General features: G+C 35.2%; 1 protein-coding gene across 14 annotated transcripts in view; it reads left to right on the top strand.

Annotated features, from left to right (window-relative positions):
• HMBOX1 (homeobox containing 1) overlaps positions 1-19058 on the top strand; it is a 189620-nt gene that overhangs the window by 135243 nt on the left and 35319 nt on the right. The window lies entirely within an intron of this gene.

Raw genomic sequence — 19058 nt, forward strand, 5'->3', positions numbered from 1 at the left:
TTAATAATTTAAATAATGGAAAAAATGGAATTGAATTTTTAAAACTGAGTTTAACTGGATAAAGCATTTAACTCAGTCAAAGACCTGAAACCTTGGTTTGGCTTTGCCATTTAACCAGCTGTGCAACTTTGTCTAGGTCACAAACTCTGAGCAGTAACTTTTTCATCTATAAAATGAAGTTTTTCAATAGCCAGTAGAGAACCATGTATGTCTCTAGGACTTTTGCCATCTCTCTTCCTGCCTCTTTCCTAATCTCCCAGCTCATAAACATCACTACCTGAAATAAAGGGAGATTGAAAATATCAAAATTGAGGCCATGGTTTTGTTCTTGTGATTGGGCTGAAATTAAAAAGTTTGCTTAAAGTAGCCAAAATGAGACTGTAGATTATTCATTGATGTTATCATATGTTACTTTCATTGCTCTCTTTACTGTAAATTCCAGTAGAGGCCATTCATTGAGTAATGAATCCTTATATGCTTGAGCGGCTAAGTAGAAGAGGGAGACTTTTTTCATCCCAGAGTCCTGACATTTACAATCTGCTTTATTTTTCGTATCTAGAAATTCTGATTCTTTTAAAAACCTTCTTCAGAACTTCTGACATAATAGACATGAATTTAAATACTATCAAATGTAAATTATTTGCAGCATTATATATTTTCCTCTGGGTAACAGAATAAACTTTGGTATTAGTTTCTACTTGGTATAAGTTCTAATTTTGCTACTTATCCAGCCATTTAATTTTTTCATGAAGATAGAAATACACATTTTTAACATAATGTCAGTGTGAAGAAAGATTAATGTTAAAATTGATAATATTAATAATGATTGTGATATTCCTAATGTATTTTCAAAATTAAACCTTGCAATCTTTGCATTTCTTTTTATTTTTTCCCAAATCAACCAAAACTACCCACAAAATCACACTGGTCAAATTTCAGCTAAAAAGATACTGAGGGGTGCCTGGGTGGCTCAGTTGGTTAAGTGTCCAACTCTTGATCTCAACTCTGGTCTTGATCTCAGGATTGTGAGTTCAAGCCCAGCCCCACATTGGGCTACACGTTGGGCATGGAGCCTACTTTAAAAAAGAAGAAGAAGAAAAAAAGATATGAGCACTTACCCTGTATAAGACTCCCATTTAATCTTAATTTTCACCTTTTGACCTTAATTTTAATTCATAAGTGTCTTTAATCCAGGAATTGGTTATTGGGTTTAATTTTATCTTACTTGGCACAACCAGCAAGAAAGTATGTGGTTCATTCCAGTAGCTGCAAAAATGCAAAAAGCCTTTCAAAGTATTTAATAGCGATAGATCACAGTATGATTTCATTCTGTGAAAGTGGAACTTTTTATCTTCAGAACATGGAATGTAAAATTCCCTGGCCTCAGAGTAATGTGTAATGTCTTTCACTATACTAAATAGGCACATAAATATGCCTATTTACAGGCTGTAAAGCCAAGCAAAGTACTAAGCTAACTTACTGGTATAAGTCAAAAATGATTCATTCTTCATGTCATACACCAAGACAAATTTCAAATGAATTAAAAAAAGTGAATCCATATCAATAATAGAAGAAAATACAAATACCCTGGAAATGGTGAAATTTTTCCTAAGTAGGACTTAAGAAAAAAACATTTGCTGGTATGATTAACCTTAATGTGTGAAACAACTTTTAAAAGAGAGAGATCACCAAATCTGTAGGAAACTAAAGATTCCAGCAGAAAAACAAATGCAAATGCCTCTTAAACATATATAAAAGAATATTCAGTTTAACTCACAGTAAGAGAAATTCACATTAAAATTACACTGAGACACTGTTCTTCTCCTATCACATTGGCAAAACTCCAAAAGTTCCATAACATTTTTTTATTGATTGATTTCCATTGATTGGAAAAGGGCACTCTCATACATTGCTTGTGGGAATGCAAAACGTAGTAATTTCCATGGATAGGAATTTGAGAGTATTGGGGATAATTACCCATGGATTTGCCCTTTGACTCGGCATTCCCACTTTTAGAAAATTATCCCAGAAACAAGCTGACAAAAGTATAAATATAGGAGCCCTGTTTACAATAATATCAAAATATTGATTACAACCTATGTGTCCAGTAGTGGGCTGGGTGAATAAATTACAGTTTACCCATATGTTGGTTCCCAGGCTCAAATAGTACAGTACTATGTAGCAGCAAAAGAAATGAGTTGTCCTTTCTACAGAATGAAAATCATACATGTACCATATGTACCATAACTTAAATATTTTGTAAGGCTTTTTTGCATTTTGGTAACCATCAAAATGAATACTTTTCTGTATACAGTGATCTCCACAAATATAATGTTAAAAAAAAAAGCAGTGTCAAATGCAGGCTATCACTTATGTATTTATGTATTTGCTTTTAATTTGTTTTAAAATGAAGGAATATACCATAAAATAAAATGGATTACCAATAGGAGAAGAGGAAGAAGAAAAACAGATTGTGGAGGGGACAAGAACAGAACTGGACTTCTCTAAATATACCATGTTTTCACATTGTAACCATGTAAATATTTTATGTAATTATAAAACAAAATTAGATTGAAATGGAGGGCAAGATGACCCCTAAAAATAGCTAAAATGAAACATCTGTGAACTAAACATTCCTGAACTCTATCAAATAACTTTATAACACAGTATTTTGACTATGCTTCTTGGTGGGATACAGTTTAGGAATAAAAACTACAAAAAAAAATCTTACCTTGTTTTTACTAATGTTGGTAATATTATTATTCAGGTACTATTTTTATTTGTATAAATACAGATATAGGTGAGACAATCATAGTGCTACTAGGAATCAAGTTTTTCAGTGTAAACCATATAAAATCAAAATAAGTAAAACACTATTATCTTGTGTATGTGTGTGCATATAGAAATTTATCTTCAATTTATACTTTTAATAACAGCCTTATTGAGATATGATTCACCTAATTAAAGTATACAGTTCAGTGCTTTTTAGTATATTTACAGTTTTGCAACCATTACCACAATCAGTTTCAGAATATTCTCTTTACCCCCAAAAAACTCTTTTACCCAGTAGCAGTCACTCTTTTTTCCCATTCTCCCCCAACCCTACATAACCATTAATCTGCTTTCCCTGTATATAGATTTGCTGAGTGTGGACATTTCTCATGAATGGAATCATACAAATGTGGCTGTTTGTAGACTCACTTTTTTCACTTAGTATAATGTTTTCAACGTCCATCCGTGTTGAAGGTTATTTCAGTATTACATTAGTTTTTTTGCCAAGTAATATTCTATTCTGTAGATATGCCATATTTATTTATTCGTTCATCAGTTGGACATTTGGGATTGTTTCCACTTTTTAGCTATTATCGATAGTGCTGCCATCAATGAAATTTGTGTACTAGTGGAATTGCTGGGTCATATGGTGAAATTTGTGTACTAGTGGAATTGCTGGGTCATATGGTCAAATGTATGTATGGTGTTTAACCTTCTGAGAAACTGCTAGACTGTTTCCAAAGCAGATGTACCATTTTACATTCCACTCAGCACTGTATGATGGTTCCAGTTCCTCACTAGCACTTGTTATCGTTGTCTTACTAGTTATAATCCTCCTTGTGTATGAAGTAGATTCTCATTGTGGTTTTGATTTGCATTTCCCTAACCAGTGATGTTGAAAAATTTTTTTATATGCTTATTGGCTATTTGTATTTCATCTTTGGAGAAATGTCTTTTCAGATCATTTGCCCATTTTTTAAGTTGGGTTATTTGTCTTTATACTGAATTGTAAGTTTTCTTTATGTATTCTAGGTGCAAGTCCCTTATAAGACACATGGTTTCCAAGTATTTTCTTACACTCTGTGGGTGCTCTCTCGCATTCTTGATGATGACCTTTGGCATACGCAAGCTTTTAATTTTCATGAAGTCCAATTTATTTTATTGTCTGTTATTAGTACCTTTACTTTTTACCTAAGAAAGCTGTGCCTAAATCAAAGGCATAAGATTTATTTCTGTGTTTTTTCCAGCCATTTTATACTTACAACTCTTATTTAGGTCTTTGATCCATTAAAGTTAATTTTTGCATGTGATGTGAGGGAGGGACCCAAAATCATTCTTTTGCTTGCCGCTATCCAGTTTTCCCAGCACTGTTGAAAGAACTATTCTTTTCCCATTGGTTAGTCTTGGTACCCTTGTCAAAAATCACTTGACTATAAATTTGAGGGAGACTCTTCAATTCTGTTCTGTTCCATTGATATTTTTACCACACTGTTATGATTACAGTTTTATTGTAAATTTTGAAATCTGGAAATACCAATTTTCCACTAACTTCTTTTTAAAGATTGTTTCAGCTATTCTAGATCCCTTGTATTTCCATATGAATTTTAGGATAAGCTTGTCAATTTCTGCTAAGAAGCCAGCTATCATTTTTATGGGTCCTAAAATCTTGAATATGAATTATAAGTAATAATGTGAATTTGTTATAGTTTCCCTTGAAAAAAGGAGAGGTGTACTTTCTCCACCTTTACGTACTCAAAAAACCCATAGACAGTGATCAACCTAGTAGAAATTAGCAGGCCTGGAGCCCAGATTGTGGTCATAAGTACCATTAACACTCCTTGGAAAAATGCCTGATTCTAGACTTGGGACAAAAATATACATGGTAAGACTAGGGATCTTGTTAAAGCAAGAAGGCCATTACAGATAGGTGTACAAAAGATACAGATGGTATCTTTTTGATACCAAAAGAACTCAGGAACTAACTTGAAGAGGCTCCCCCTGTCCAAAAATAAGGATAACATAAGTATCCGCAATAATACCAGTGGTAATAGATTGAATGAATCCCAGCAAACTTATTAAAAATCCATATGTAATAATGATACTAAAAAAAATTATTGGTCACAACTAGAGAATGTTAGAGAACCAACTAAATAATTAAAAGTGGTAAAATGAAAGAACTGAGCATTTAACTTGTTTTGCCTATGAACCTTATCTATGATTAACCAAAAAGCCTTTTTTAATGAAGGATCCCAACTAATAAATGAAAAAGGAATAATATAATTAGAATATCATCACTTTGTAAACTCCTAATGAAATAATAGATCTGACAATGATTATGAATAGCTGCTAACAAAAACAGATAACCAGGCATTATATACCTCTTGGAGGATATAAATAACACATCCCACAGAGTATTTTTCTAACAAAATCAGAGCTGAATCAAATCAGGCCTCTAGGTCCAGTTCCAGGTTTGTAGGAAATATGGAACAAAGTTCTGTTAAACAATACTGTTGCAGGGGGAGAAGGGGCATGTGTGACTCAGTTGGTTGAGCAGGGTCCTGGGATCAAGCCCTGCCTTGGGCTCCGTGCTCTGTGGGGAGCCTGCTTTTCCCTCTCCCTCTGCCTGCTGCTCCCTCTGCTTGTGCTGTCTCTCTCTGTGTCAAATAAATAAATAAAATCTTAAAAAAAAAATACTATGGGGAATTCAGGTCAACAAAATCCATGACCCTAAGAATATAATAACTGAATTTCTTCAAGTTTTTAAAAATGTATTAGCCAAATGATTCTTGATTCAGTTATGATAATGGTTGCTTATATGTAAGTGATGCTACATTTATAAAAATTAGAGTTCTTCTTGTCTTTTGAAAATATGTACTGAAATATATAATATGATGAAATGGTATGATACCTGGTATTTACTTCAAAGTAACACAAAATGAAAAGGCAGAAGCAAGGGTGTGTGGATAAAAACCAAGAGCGGTATCTGCGTGTTGGTGGTTTCTGTAACTTGGTAATGTTTACTTGAGGGTTCATGGCACAGTTATCTCTACTTTTGTGTGTGTGTGTATATATATTTATAGTATATGTGTGAAGAATCTAAATTTTGGGTCCAGTTGTGTGAAATTATGAGAAATGGAGACTTCATTATCACAAAAACTCAACTACACAATGTTATCTAATAACATTTTCTTAAGTAAATGAATGTCACTCTACAATACAGTCGTGAACATAAGTAATTCCTGCAGTCTTGGGTTTACAGTCAGGTTGGAAAGACAGACATTAATCAGATAGTCACACAAATCAAAGTAAAATTGCAACAATAATATATGTATGAAAGGAAAGGTTCATGGTGCTGTGAGATCTTATAATAGGGGATGTAGTGATAGGTAAAAGGAAAGAGCAAATGTTGCATGTAAAGAGGAGAGCTGTAATCATCTAGAACTGCACTAATACAGTGGTGATGGGTGGCTATTTAAATTTAAATTATTTTAAATGAAATAAAATTTAAAATTCATTTCCTCAATCACATTAGCCACATTTAAGTGTCCAGTAGTCATGTATGGCTACTGACTATAGTTTTAGACACTATTTCTATCATAGAAAATTTAAAACGGAAGGTATCTATCACTGCAGAAAATTTATTAGATGGCTCTGATAGAGAACAACTGTATCTCAACCCCAGTAGAAAAAACAATGGTATATTTGCCCCATAATTATTTGTTTTTGTCTCTTACTCAAAATCATAAGGCAAATACAAATATAAATGAAAAACTAGGGGTACCGGGATGCCTGGGTGGCTCAGTGGTTAAGCGCCTGCCTTTGGCCCAGGGTGTAATCCTGGAGTCCCGGTATTGAGTTCCACATGAGGCTCCCTGCATGGAGCCTGCTTCTCCCTCTGCCTGTGTCTCTGCCTCTCTCTCTCTATGTCTCTCATGAATAAATAAATAAAATATTAAAAAAAAAACAGGGGTACCTGGGTGGCTTAGTGGTTGAGCATCTGCCTTTGACTCAGATCGTGATCCCAGGGTCCTGGGATCCAGTCCCACATCAGGCTCCCTGCAGGGAGCCTGCTTCTCTCTCTATGTCTCTGCCTCTCTCTGTGTGTGTGTCTCATGAATAAATAAATCTTAAAAAAATAAATTAAAAATAAAACATTAAATCTGCTGAAATATTTTAGAAAATTTTCTATATGCAATGACACAGATAAATATTTCCCTCATTCCCATATCAAACTTATTTTGCTTTTGCATCCTTTCCCACATCTAGCCCTGCTTTTCAGAGTATAAGATTTAATGATTTATTATTAAATTGGGTTTTTTTCTTTAATTAGCATTCATTCATTCTTTCTTTCACCTGTTTATCAAATGTATTTTTACAAGCTGCATTTGGTGGATGTATGTCTTGAGTCTCTTAATTTGTAACAGTTCCTTACACAGATATACACACTTTGTTCATGCTGTTTATTTGTTGGAGACACTAAGGCATTTGTCATATGGAATATCCCACATTTAGATTTGGCCAATATATCTTCATATGTGTCTCTTAGCATGACCTCATATTTTCTGTAGACTGATAGTTAGATCTGTAGTCTCATTAGATTCTGGTTTAGCTCTTTTGGTTACATAACTTACTTTGTTCTTCCTAGTACAGCATATAAGGAGGCACATTATATCTGGTTGACCCTTTTTTAGTAACTATAAGAGTAATCTTGGAATTCAGTGCTATCATCTTAATTCATTTATTAGAAAGTTCCCCATTTAGTGAATAGTTTAAGGCCAATGATTCTTAACTGCATACTAGGATCACCTGGGAGCTTTTAAAAATATCAGTGAGACATTACCCTTGACCAGCTGGGACATAGAGTTATATCTGAAAAGTTCCCAAGTGATTTTGAAGTACAGCCAGGATTGAGAATCACTGTTTTGTCATCCATTGATGATTTTTTCCCAGTTACTTTTTTGTTTTGTAACAGTTACATTCCAGTTTTTTCACTTCTTCTGCATTAATCAGCTGCAATTCCTCTATAAAGAACTTTCCCTCATCAACTCTTTAGTTACCCTGAAATGTAATCCCTCACAAACTTGGTGTGTGTGTGGGGAAGCACTATTGTATAAGCAATTATAGAACTGAGGAATAAAAGCCGTTATAATAATGGGTACTTGAGTTTATGGGTTCATGATATGCAAACAGGAAAGAATCAGATTTTAACAAAATGATGACATTCTGGCTGCATTTTGATGGTTGATGAATAGGAGTTTGCCAATCAGAGAATCAGAAAAAGAATATTATAGATTATCACAGAGTTCTTTGTGTCAGAACTTTGTGATAAAGACCAATAGAGTTTTTCATTAAGAGCATCTTTACTTGATTATACAGGACTTGGCCATACTGTGCATGCTATAATTAAATAAGTACCATACTTAATTATACCACAGTTTTGGTTTTCAGGCTTTTTCATTAAGGAAATTATACCTGATCAGATTTTTCTATTAGGTAATATTAGTGGGAATATGGAAGATAGGCAAGAAACAGCTAATCAAGTAAGTATTTGAACACATGTACCAGATGCCTAGAACCAAGGGAAAATAAATTTAAAATAAATATAAGGTATAGTATCTGCCCTCCTATCTCTTAAGGCAGTAATGACTTACATTTGAGTAGGATTTTACAGTTTGTATATAATTATTGATCTTATTGACAGTTCTTCTGTATGACAGTTGACCTTATTTATCTTCAAAATTTTGTACTTTATATATTTTACTATTTATAGTTTATATATAAGAACCTCAGAGAAAGGAAGTGACCATGTACACATGAACTTGAACGTGTAAATGGATTGGAAGAGGGATAAGTGGAGGCCAAGTAGGAGGCTGTCAGAGTAATCTATGTATAAATGATTAGGGCCCCAACTATAATATCAAAGCAAAGAGAAAGTGGGTAGAAGGTAATAGGTATCAGAAAAAATATGAAGAAAAGAACAACCTAATCTAGATACAAATAGAATATAGTGATGACAAAGCAGGAAATGTAAAAGAGAACTTAACACTGGTGGTATTCATAGAGCATTCCTCTGGGACACAGTATCTTATACCATTAGAAAATAGTTTGACTTTGGGCAGATCATTCAACATCTCTTAACCCCAATTACAAACAATATTTATAAAAAGAAGAGTTAAGTATTATGATCTAGTAAAAAGCAGATGGGCTTCAAAGTCATACAGACTTACTGTTTAGTCCCAGCTTCATTTTTTTTTAAGATTTTATTTATTCATGAGAGACACAGAAAGAGAGCTAGGCTCCCTGCAGGGAGCCTGATGCAGGACTCAATCCCAGGACCCAGGGATCAAGCCCCAAGCCAAAGGCAGATGCTCAATCACTGAGTCACTCAGGCATCCCCTCAGCTTCATCTTAATGTTAATCCTTGGGAATTTCAGTTTTCTGTAAAATGGAGATGTTATTATGAAAAGCATTGCATGAGATCACATATGTAGAGCACACAGTAGAACGCCTTCCTCATAGCCAGTGGTGAGCCAGTGTTCGTTTTCCATTAAAGTTCGTTCCACTTAGAGCTTTGACTGTGAACTCTTTTCAAGGTGTTAGGAGATCTCACTGTTTTTGGAAATGGAAATTTAAGAGGTATCATTATATAGGTACAGTTAAAGCCACAAGTATGAATAAACCCTGGTCGAATCCACCTCTTGCGTTTTTGCTTATACTATTTCTGCATTTTTGCAGCTAAATATGGCTAGAGAAAAATTTTGAACCCTGTGGACCCATCTCATTTTAAATTCATGACCATGAACCTCAAGTGGGCCTTTAATTCTGCCAGACAATCATACTATACCCACCTGGATCAGTCTTTGCCGGTCTCCTAAACAATTATTTCACACTTTGTTCTCTCTGCGAACTCCCATCCTCATTCTCATGTTGATGTGCTTCTTGTTTAAATGAAGAGAGTGAAGTGCTCAGAAAAGTCCATAAACATGTATAGGTTTGAAATTTTCCATAATTAAAAAGATTGTTGTTATAATTGTTTAAAGAGGACCTGACGATTTAAATGGATAAAATAGAATTAGATAATTGACTAATATTTATTCATTCAGTTATTTGTTTATATAGCATCTGCTCTGTGCTAGCAGTGAGGTAGGCTTACCTCCAGCAGCTTACATATTCACAAGGGCAGAAAATATCATGTGTATTGTATGTCAGAAATAGCTGCATGTGCAAATAATGTAATGTCAGATGTTCAAATGTGGATATTTTTTTTCCAGCAAACTTAACCATCCTTTTGTTCATTCATCAAAGTGCTTACTAGGTATAAGGCAGAGTGCTGGCGATAGAGAAAGGGACACTTTCAGGTGTCAGGAGTAGAGGGATGATGAACCTAGTTGACTTGAAATGTCTTTAGAGTTTATGGTCAGAAGTGTTGGAGGCTTTATGGTCTAGGAGCAAGGCTTCTAATGTACTCTTTCCTTTTTTTCCTTTCATTTACCCTTTCAGCTATTTGAGCAGGGTATTCTTGGAATATCCTGTGGAAATAAGTGTGGCTGTGGAGTGGAAGGATATGACCAGGACACAAAAGTGTGAGACCTGACTATGTACCCATTCTGGCCTCATGGGAGAAAGATAAAAAGAACACTTCAAATATAGGTTTTAAAGCCCAATTAAGCAAGATAGAAAGAGAAACAACAACTTGGAAAAGACTTTAATAGATACAGGAATAAATGCAAGACAGGTAGAAGTAATAGTGTATAGTGGTTGAGAGTAGTAGTTTAGAAGCTAGATTTGTGTATATAGGGAACTTACTGCTGTTAATTTTCATCAAAGTAGCTAAATGATGAATCTGTGTCTGGGCATGTCCAGGAAAATGGAGGCAAAATGAATACCTCTGTGTGTGTTTATAATTAAAACTATGTATGTTTTATTTTTTTATGAAAACGGTATACTTGTACTATGTTTTTTGTTCCTCTTAATTCTTTCCATGTTCATCTTCAGTGAGCAATATAAAACAAAATCATTACTAAAGCTCAGAACCCTCTGAAATTATAAGGAAAACATTTTTTGTGTGATATTTGTCAGTCTCCAAAACAACTTTTAAAAACAAACCCAAATATTTTCCCCAACAGGCAAAGAATCAGTATTAAAAATTTTAGCTTGAGAATATCTTTTCACCCAAAATTTAGACATCTAAAAACAGCTTCTTAAGATAAAAGTACCTCTTCATGAACAAAAATAGCATCACAACCACAATAGTATAACAAACCAAAATTAAATCATAGCTCTAAATTTGGTGTCACTGCTGTTAACCTGACATGTTATACAGTCTGAATATATAATGTGAATTAGAGACATGGGTCTAGTACACAAATACACTTTATATAAGTGTGTTATACATCTTAGTAGAATCAGCATAGAAGAGACAAATCAGTTTGTACAGTGTGTTTCTAGAATGTTGCTTGAGGCTTCTGTAATTTAATTCTCTTGTATTTACTGCATTTTGGAACTCTTCCCAGGACAGTTTATTAGTACTTGGATTTTGGTTTCAGTCTCTTTCCTTTCTCCTTTTTACTTTTAATTTTTTCAGTGAATACTTGGACTGTGAAGGTTAAGAAGACCAATAGTTCCAGAAACTAAATTCTATATTTAACTGCAGACTGGGTGTGGCTCAGACAACTGCAGTGCAAGCTTGCTAGTGTTTTGCCAGTCATCAAAACCCTGACCTGCAGGGAACATTCCTTTTCCTAGTCTTCTGACTTTGAAATCTGCTGAATTATGATGATATGATGATACATAGTATACACTTTGTGTGTAATTAAAGACAAAAGAGTCACATAGGTTCATACTTGAAGTGGCTCTGGAAAGTCTGGTTTCTTCTGTGTTCTTTTATAGTAATCTCCAAATGATAGTAACCCATCCTCATTTCATGGTGCCACTTCCCATCATTTTTTTTATTACTTTTAATTACCGCTGTGTGATTTAAAAAATTTTTACACGAGAAGTCTTTAGTTCAGCTCACATTTCATGAAGCCATATTTTCTTTTAATGTTCTTTTCTTGTTTTGCATTAGATAGTATAGTTATTAGTATAGTATAGCTTAGAATTTCTTGTTTAGCATAAAAAATGAAATACTGCTTATTTTCCTAGTAACAATTTCCCCCCTTTAAAAAAAAACACCTCTTTTTTTTTTTTTAAGATTTTATTTATTTATTCATGAGAGACAGAGAGAGAGGGAGAGACAGGAGGGAGAGGCAGAGGGAGAACCAGGCTCCATGCAGGGAGCCCGACTTGGGACTCGATCCCGGGTCTCCGGGATCAGGCACTAGGCTGAAGGCAGTGCTAAACCGCTGAGCCACCCAGGCTGCCCCAAAAACCTCTATCTCTTGAACAGAATCCTATTACTTTGTAAAATGGAAAAATAATCACCTTTTTATTCCTTAGCAGTATCCTTCTGTGTTATTTTGTGTAGTGTTCCAATATTATTTTGTATCATTCATACTATACAGAAGTCCATGGAGTAAGAGACACTACTCATTTCAGTAAGATATACCCAGCCAGAAAAAAAATTGGGGCAGAAACGCTAATAATGCTTTCTTAATACTGCTCTTTTAAGAGATTGAAACCTAACTAGATGTTTCTTTGAATGACAGCTTATATGAACAATAAAGGGACTAATTTGCCTTTGTTTTACACAAATATATAAATTGCATCTGCTGAGCACTGATTTAGTTTTAAGCAGCACTTAAGCTAAAAACTTTCCTTTGATTTTATTTACCTATGTTTGGTCACTATTTCTGCAAAGAATAAGGAAGAAACCCTAAAAATCATCCAGTTCAAATAGTTTACTTTTAGACCAAGAACCTATAGTTAATTAACTAAGAGGTTAATGAATTTGATTAAATCCACAGAAGAAATGAGATTAAGTTGCTTATTTTAAATCTATAGCCATGTGAACCATAGAATATGATTTCTAAAAAGTATATTCATTGAACTTCTCAACCCCTTTTTTGTTTGTTTGTTTGTTTGTTTGTTTGTTTGTTTACTTAAGTAATCTCTGCACCAAACTTGGGGCTCAAATTCACAATCCTGAGATCAAGAGCCGCATGCTCTTCCAGTGGAACCAGCCAGGCGCCTCTCAGCCCTTTCTGTCCTCTTTAATTGATAAACATTTATTGAGTGTCTACTGTATGTTAAACTCCATGTCAAGAATTGGGATGCAAAGATAAGTAAAAGTCCCCTTACTGCATTTCACTGAATTTCTTTTTGTCTGTGCTGCTTTATTCATCTCTTATTTCTCTCATGGCCTGTAAGTCTTCCTTTTTCCCCTCCCTTACACTTTCCATTCTTTAAGGACACCTTCTACCATCATACTTCTGTTCTTAGCTGCTTTTTAGTTGATCATAACGTGAACTGACATATATGCTTTAATATTTCCTACACTTATTGAATAAAGTATTATGCTCCTATTTCATTTAGAAAGCAAATTGGTCAGGGCGCCTAGGTGGCTCAGTCAGTTAAACATCTGACTTTTGAATTTGGCTTAGGTCATGATCTCAGGGTTGGGGGAATGGAGCCCCACCTCAGACTCCGTGCTCAGTATGGAGTCTGCTTATTTTTCTCTCTCTGCTGCTCCCCCCACACTAGTTCTCTCTCTTTCTAAAATAAATAAAATAAAATCTTTAAAAACATTGGTTATTATATTTTTCAAAAAGTTGGTGAATGTTATATAATTTTCAAGGATCTTTCAAGTTCTCAAATTGTATTGCTCTATGATTTTAATTCCTTATTTTATGTGGAGCCTTTGTTCTCTCTTAGACCCAGTCACTTTTGATAGGAAAATACTGCCCATCCTAGAATTAAGTCTTTGGAAAATAATTGCTGCTTAGCATAACAACACGAATAGACTAACTTCAAAGAACAAAATCATTTCCATGATAACTAAGTTCTGTCAGAAGACCAGTTATCTGCATTTTATGTATATCCACATGATTTATCTCAGTACAGTACCTTGGGGTGCCTGGAGGATGGCTGAGTAGGTTGAGCGTCAGACTCCTGATTTCAGCTCAGGTGATGATCTCAGGGTTGTAAGATTGAGCCCTAGGTAGGGCTTCATGCTCAGTGGGAGCCTGCTTGAAATTCTTTGTCTCTCTCTCTTCCTCTCCCTCTGCCCCTCCCCTGGCTCATGCACATGCAAGCTCTCTCTCTCAAATAAATGAGTAAATATATTTTTAAAAAACCTATCTCCATACATTGCTTGGCAATCAACTTGTATTTTGATCTCCTGATTTTTTTTTATTTAAAGATTTTATTTATTCATGAGAGAGAGAGAGAGAGAGAGAGAGAGGCAGAGACACAGGCAGAGAGAGGAGCAGGCTCCATGCAGGAGCCTGACGTGGGACTCAATCCCAGGTCTCCAGGATCACGCCCTGGACTGAAGGCGGCACTAAACCACTGAGCCACCAGGGCTGCCCTAATCTCTCAATTTCTATGTTCATATATTAAAGTAATGAAATACCTTAAGGAGGGACACCTTGGGTGTCTCAGTGGTTGAGCATCTATCTGCCTTTGGCTCAGGGCATAATCCTGGGGTTCTGGGATTGAATCTCGCATCAGGCTCCCCCACAGGGAGCCTGCTTTTCACTCTGCCTATGTCTCTGCCTCTCTCTGTGTGTCTCTCATTAATAAAATAAATAAAATCTTAAAAAAAAAAAAGAAAGAAATACCTTAAGGGTATTGCAGTCTGAAAGTGCAAAGAGATAACTCTTCTACCTCTTATGAGTTTAGGTAGTGAGAATTACTTCCTTCTTCCTTATAAAATGAGAAAACTAAAATGTTCTCACTGCTTAGAAGAAATTTACTTCTCTCATTTTTCATTTTATCTCTAAGAGTGAGACTTCCTTCAAGTACTTTACAATTGCGAAGAAACTTATATCTCATTTTCTTTTTTGTCATGTTGCTGCTGAATTAAGTGGACTAACTGAAGAGAATATCATCTTCACATCTAGGACCAAAGAAGTCATGTGTCTGACCAACATAGTAATTTTGTTTGGATAGGAAATTCAGAAAATTTTTCCTTTAAACTTCTTTATGTGTAATGATGATAGCTTTTTAGGAAGTGGCTGAGTCCATGATGATCAGTCTGTTAAGTGGAATGTCATGATAGAATGTAGCCTATGTAAGTTCAAATAAAAATGTAAGTAAAATATTGTTAAGCAATAAAAGAAAAATTGCACTATTATAATAATGTAAAAAAAGCAAATGTACAAAGATAAAAATTGGAAGAGATAATAAAACTTCTCAATAAATGATTCCCCCTAAATGTTAGTTTGTAAATTTTTATAATACTTTTTATCTTTTTGTTTGTTTCTGATAAATACAGGGTTAAAAATACAGATATTTGAATTAGTAAGATTGGAGTTCCAGTTCTGGCTGTCTTACTCACTAGCTATATATCCTCAGGGAATTCTTTGTTATAAAATGACTATAATAATCATACCTATCTTATAGGAGTGCTGTCATTTAATACTAAATGACAGTGCATTTAAAGTACAAAGCATGGTACAGGAGACACATGTAGGAGTTTAATATATGCCTCCTACTACAAAAGACTCAGTACCGAAATAACAAACAAATAAGAACTTTCAAAAAGAATTTTGAATGTCTTCAAATGGAATTTTCTGAAGTTATTTTTTGTATTTATAAGCTTCAGCCAATAAAAGTCTATTTAGCATTTTTTTACTCAAAAGAAAGCCATTCATCATCTATGTGCCAAGCACTATAACGAGTGAGTGCTAAAATATATTTAAACATCTTTAAAGATAGGGTGTTACCCCAGTAGGCCTCATTTTATTGGGGGGAATCAGGCAAAAAAAAAAAATCACGGAAGAGATAGGTACCAAGTGCAGTAGGACAGAGGAGAGTAGCAACATTGAAGTGACACTCAAGCAGGGTCCTGTAAAAGGAGTATGATTTGGATGGGTTGGGAAGAAGAAGAAAAGCATTCTTGGCAAAGGTACAGAGACGTGAAAAATTAAGTAACTGGAGTGTATGGTCAGTCAGGCAGAAAACGAGGCTGGAAGTGGATTGCATCAAGATTGCGGGAAACCTTTGAATTGCCACAGTTGCAACATTTGTCTCTCTCAAAGCAGTCATATTAACATCCATGCCAAAGTATGCTGGTTCTAATGATTGTTGATTGGGGGAGGGAGGGGGTGGTTGTGATTTCTTAATCCATTTTCTAGGTTGTTGGTCACATTTTCCTCCCACATATAAAGCATCACTAGTAGATTTTTTCTGACAGGGACCCAAATTATTTTGGGGATCGCAGCAAATTTTGGGTCTAATGTTTGTGAAACATTCTAGGAATTAAAAAATTGAAACTATTTTGAAGTATCTTCTCAGCCTTCCTTTTTTAAACATAGGGCCTAAATCCTATGCCCTTTTCTCTGTGTTCAAGGAAATATGTTGAAATTCCAGCCATTCAATTTTTTATTTTTTTATTTTTATTTTTTAAATATTTTATTTATTTATTCATAGAGACAGAGAGAGAGAGAGGCAGGAACACAGGCAGAGGGAGAAGCAGGCATCATACAGAGAGCCTGATGTGGGACTTGATCCAGGGTCTCCAGGATCACGCCCTGGGCTGCAGGCGGCGCTAAACCGCTGTGCCACCGGGGCTGCCCCCATTCAATTTTTTTAAAGAAATCTTTTGACCTGTTTTCCCCCTGCTGACTTGCATTATAAAAGTGGATTATCATAAAATTATAAAATCCAATTTTTCTACTGACTTCTGTTATAGAAGAAAATTTGGGCCATATCTTCACCAGAATGAATTATTTCACTGTCCATTAAGTAAATTTTACCTGGTACTTCAGTGATGAAGTTTTTGTGTTCCTGCAGGCTCAGGTTTTGTTATATTTAGTTGGCTCCTAGGCTAGCACAGTGCTATGCCTGAAATCTAACATCAGTAAGAATGAACTTGATTGAATATGTAAGAAAACTGTACAACTTTAACATAATTAGAAAATGTTATGCCCCTGTGTCCCCAGTGAGACATATTAGGCTCAAAGTAGAGGATAGAATGATACAATATTTCCTAATTTTGTTAAAGTTGTAAGTCCTTCAGTTCAGTTCAGTTCAGTTCAATGATGAATAATAATTTGATGATTTAAAGTGATCCAATCAAAATGACTCAAAAACAGCAGAAAAATGACTTTCCAGTGCCTCGATGTCATTTTTCCTTAGCCTGATCATTGTGCCACTCCCCACCCCCCCACAAACCACTTTGTGGGAATAGAGTTGAGTCCTATAAAATCGAATGTCTGTTCTGGTCTGTAATGTATGAGGACCTAAAATATATGTACTCTGCCCTCCCTTAGGTTGTCTTGCCATTGCTGCAACCCCTGGCAAGCTGGTTTTCGTTCCCTCACTTCTGATGTCATTGCTGTTGTAGGATGGAAAATGCTGCAAGAATACACTATAAATTTTGGAATTAATGGATGCTGGAAGTTGAATTTTAAAAAGAGTTCAACCTCTTTCATACTTCTTATGGAATGACTCGGGTAGAACATAATGAACTATACCTCCTGTATCTCTGCAAATAGAAGGAAGTTCTTAACATTTATATAAGACAGCAGGAGCCTGGACATGACCTCATTTCAATCCATTAGACTATTTGAGGAAAAAAACAACAAAACTTTCCCACTTATTGACAGGTAAAGTTATCCCAATCCATTTCTCATAGCCAGTAAAAAGATGAACTGTCCTTAAATGCATTTTAAAATTGGCAAATTATGCTTCCTGGTTCCTTTTCGGTCAAACAGAAATAGCTGAAAGAAATTATCACAATGTTTTTGAGGCAGATTAAAAACTCTCCTCATCCTCCTATAGATTTGCCAGTAGTTTCATTTTGTACAAACAACAGACCCCTCATTTCTCTAGTCCCTTGACCAGTTAAACAGGACAAAGACCCCATCCCATGTTCCTTATTCTACTCTATGGCCACAGTTTACAAAGAAATGAAGTATAGTTTGGGAAATACTGGTGTTTTGTGTACTGAATCGCCAATGAAGATATGATTCATCCCAGAAGGAGAATTATAAGCATCATATTATAAACATTAATATTGACAGAGACCAATTTATAGACTAACTGAAAAATCTTCACAGAAAACTAGTGAGCATTTTCTTTTTTAAACTCAACAAATAGTTATTGAGGTTCTATTTAGTACCACTCATTATAATAGACACTGGCAGATACAATAATTAAGACAGATGTGGTTCTGGCCCGTGTAATAGTGCATTAGGAAATTATTATTGATAGACTCAACATTCACAGCATTTACCAAGGTTTACATAGGTGTTTGATGTTTTGGAGAATATGAACTTAGTAGATAAATATTGTTTCTGTTTTAGTTGCCTTTTGGTTAAGGATGTGTAATTACAGTAAGTAAGAAAGTATTTAAGAATGGTCTTTATACTTTTAAAACCTGTGTACCATAAAAATCCCAATCATAATAGTACATCATCCAGATACTATATTTTATTGGTTCCTACTTTGATATGTCATGCACCAAAGGTTAGACTAACAGATAGTTCTAACCATTTTGAGACTGTCCTATAATTATCATCATTATAGGAATAGAAACTATAATTTGTCACCAAAACATCTTCCTTGGAATATAACTATATCCCAGATTTGCTCTGTAGTATTACCATGAAGGAATTTAACTTGTATACAATTGGTATTGTAACCTTTCAGCTCTGACAACATCAATGTAAGTAGCATGTTCTTTGTCAGGTGTTAACAGAATCAATTTGGCTTTTTATTTTTTTTTTTTTATTTTTTTTTTTTTTAAATTTTTATTTATTTATGATAGTCACAGAGAGAGAGAGAGAGGCAGAAACATAGGCAGAGGGAGAAGCAGGCTCCATGCACCGGGAGCCCGACGTGGGATTCGATCCTGGGTCTCCAGGATCGCGCCCTGGGCCAAAGGCAGGCGCTAAACCGCTGCGCCACCCAGGGATCCCCAATTTGGCTTTTTAAAAGGCAATTAGAGTCGTTTATCCTGAGTAGTTTGACTCTCAGTAAAAACAGCAACAAACCTATGACACAGAAAGTAAAAGGTTGGGCAGCCCAGGTGGCTCAGCGGTTTAGCGCCACCTTCAGCCCCGGGCATGATCCTGGAGACCTGGGATCAAGTCCCGCATCGGGCTCCCTGCTTGGGGCCTGCTTCTCCCTCTGCCTGTTTCTCTGCCCCTCTCTCTCTCTGTGTGTCTCTCATTAATAAA

Source organism: Nyctereutes procyonoides, unplaced genomic scaffold (assembly GCF_905146905.1).
Source record: "Nyctereutes procyonoides isolate TBG_1078 unplaced genomic scaffold, NYPRO_anot_genome, whole genome shotgun sequence".
Classification (NCBI taxonomy): domain Eukaryota; kingdom Metazoa; phylum Chordata; class Mammalia; order Carnivora; family Canidae; genus Nyctereutes; species Nyctereutes procyonoides.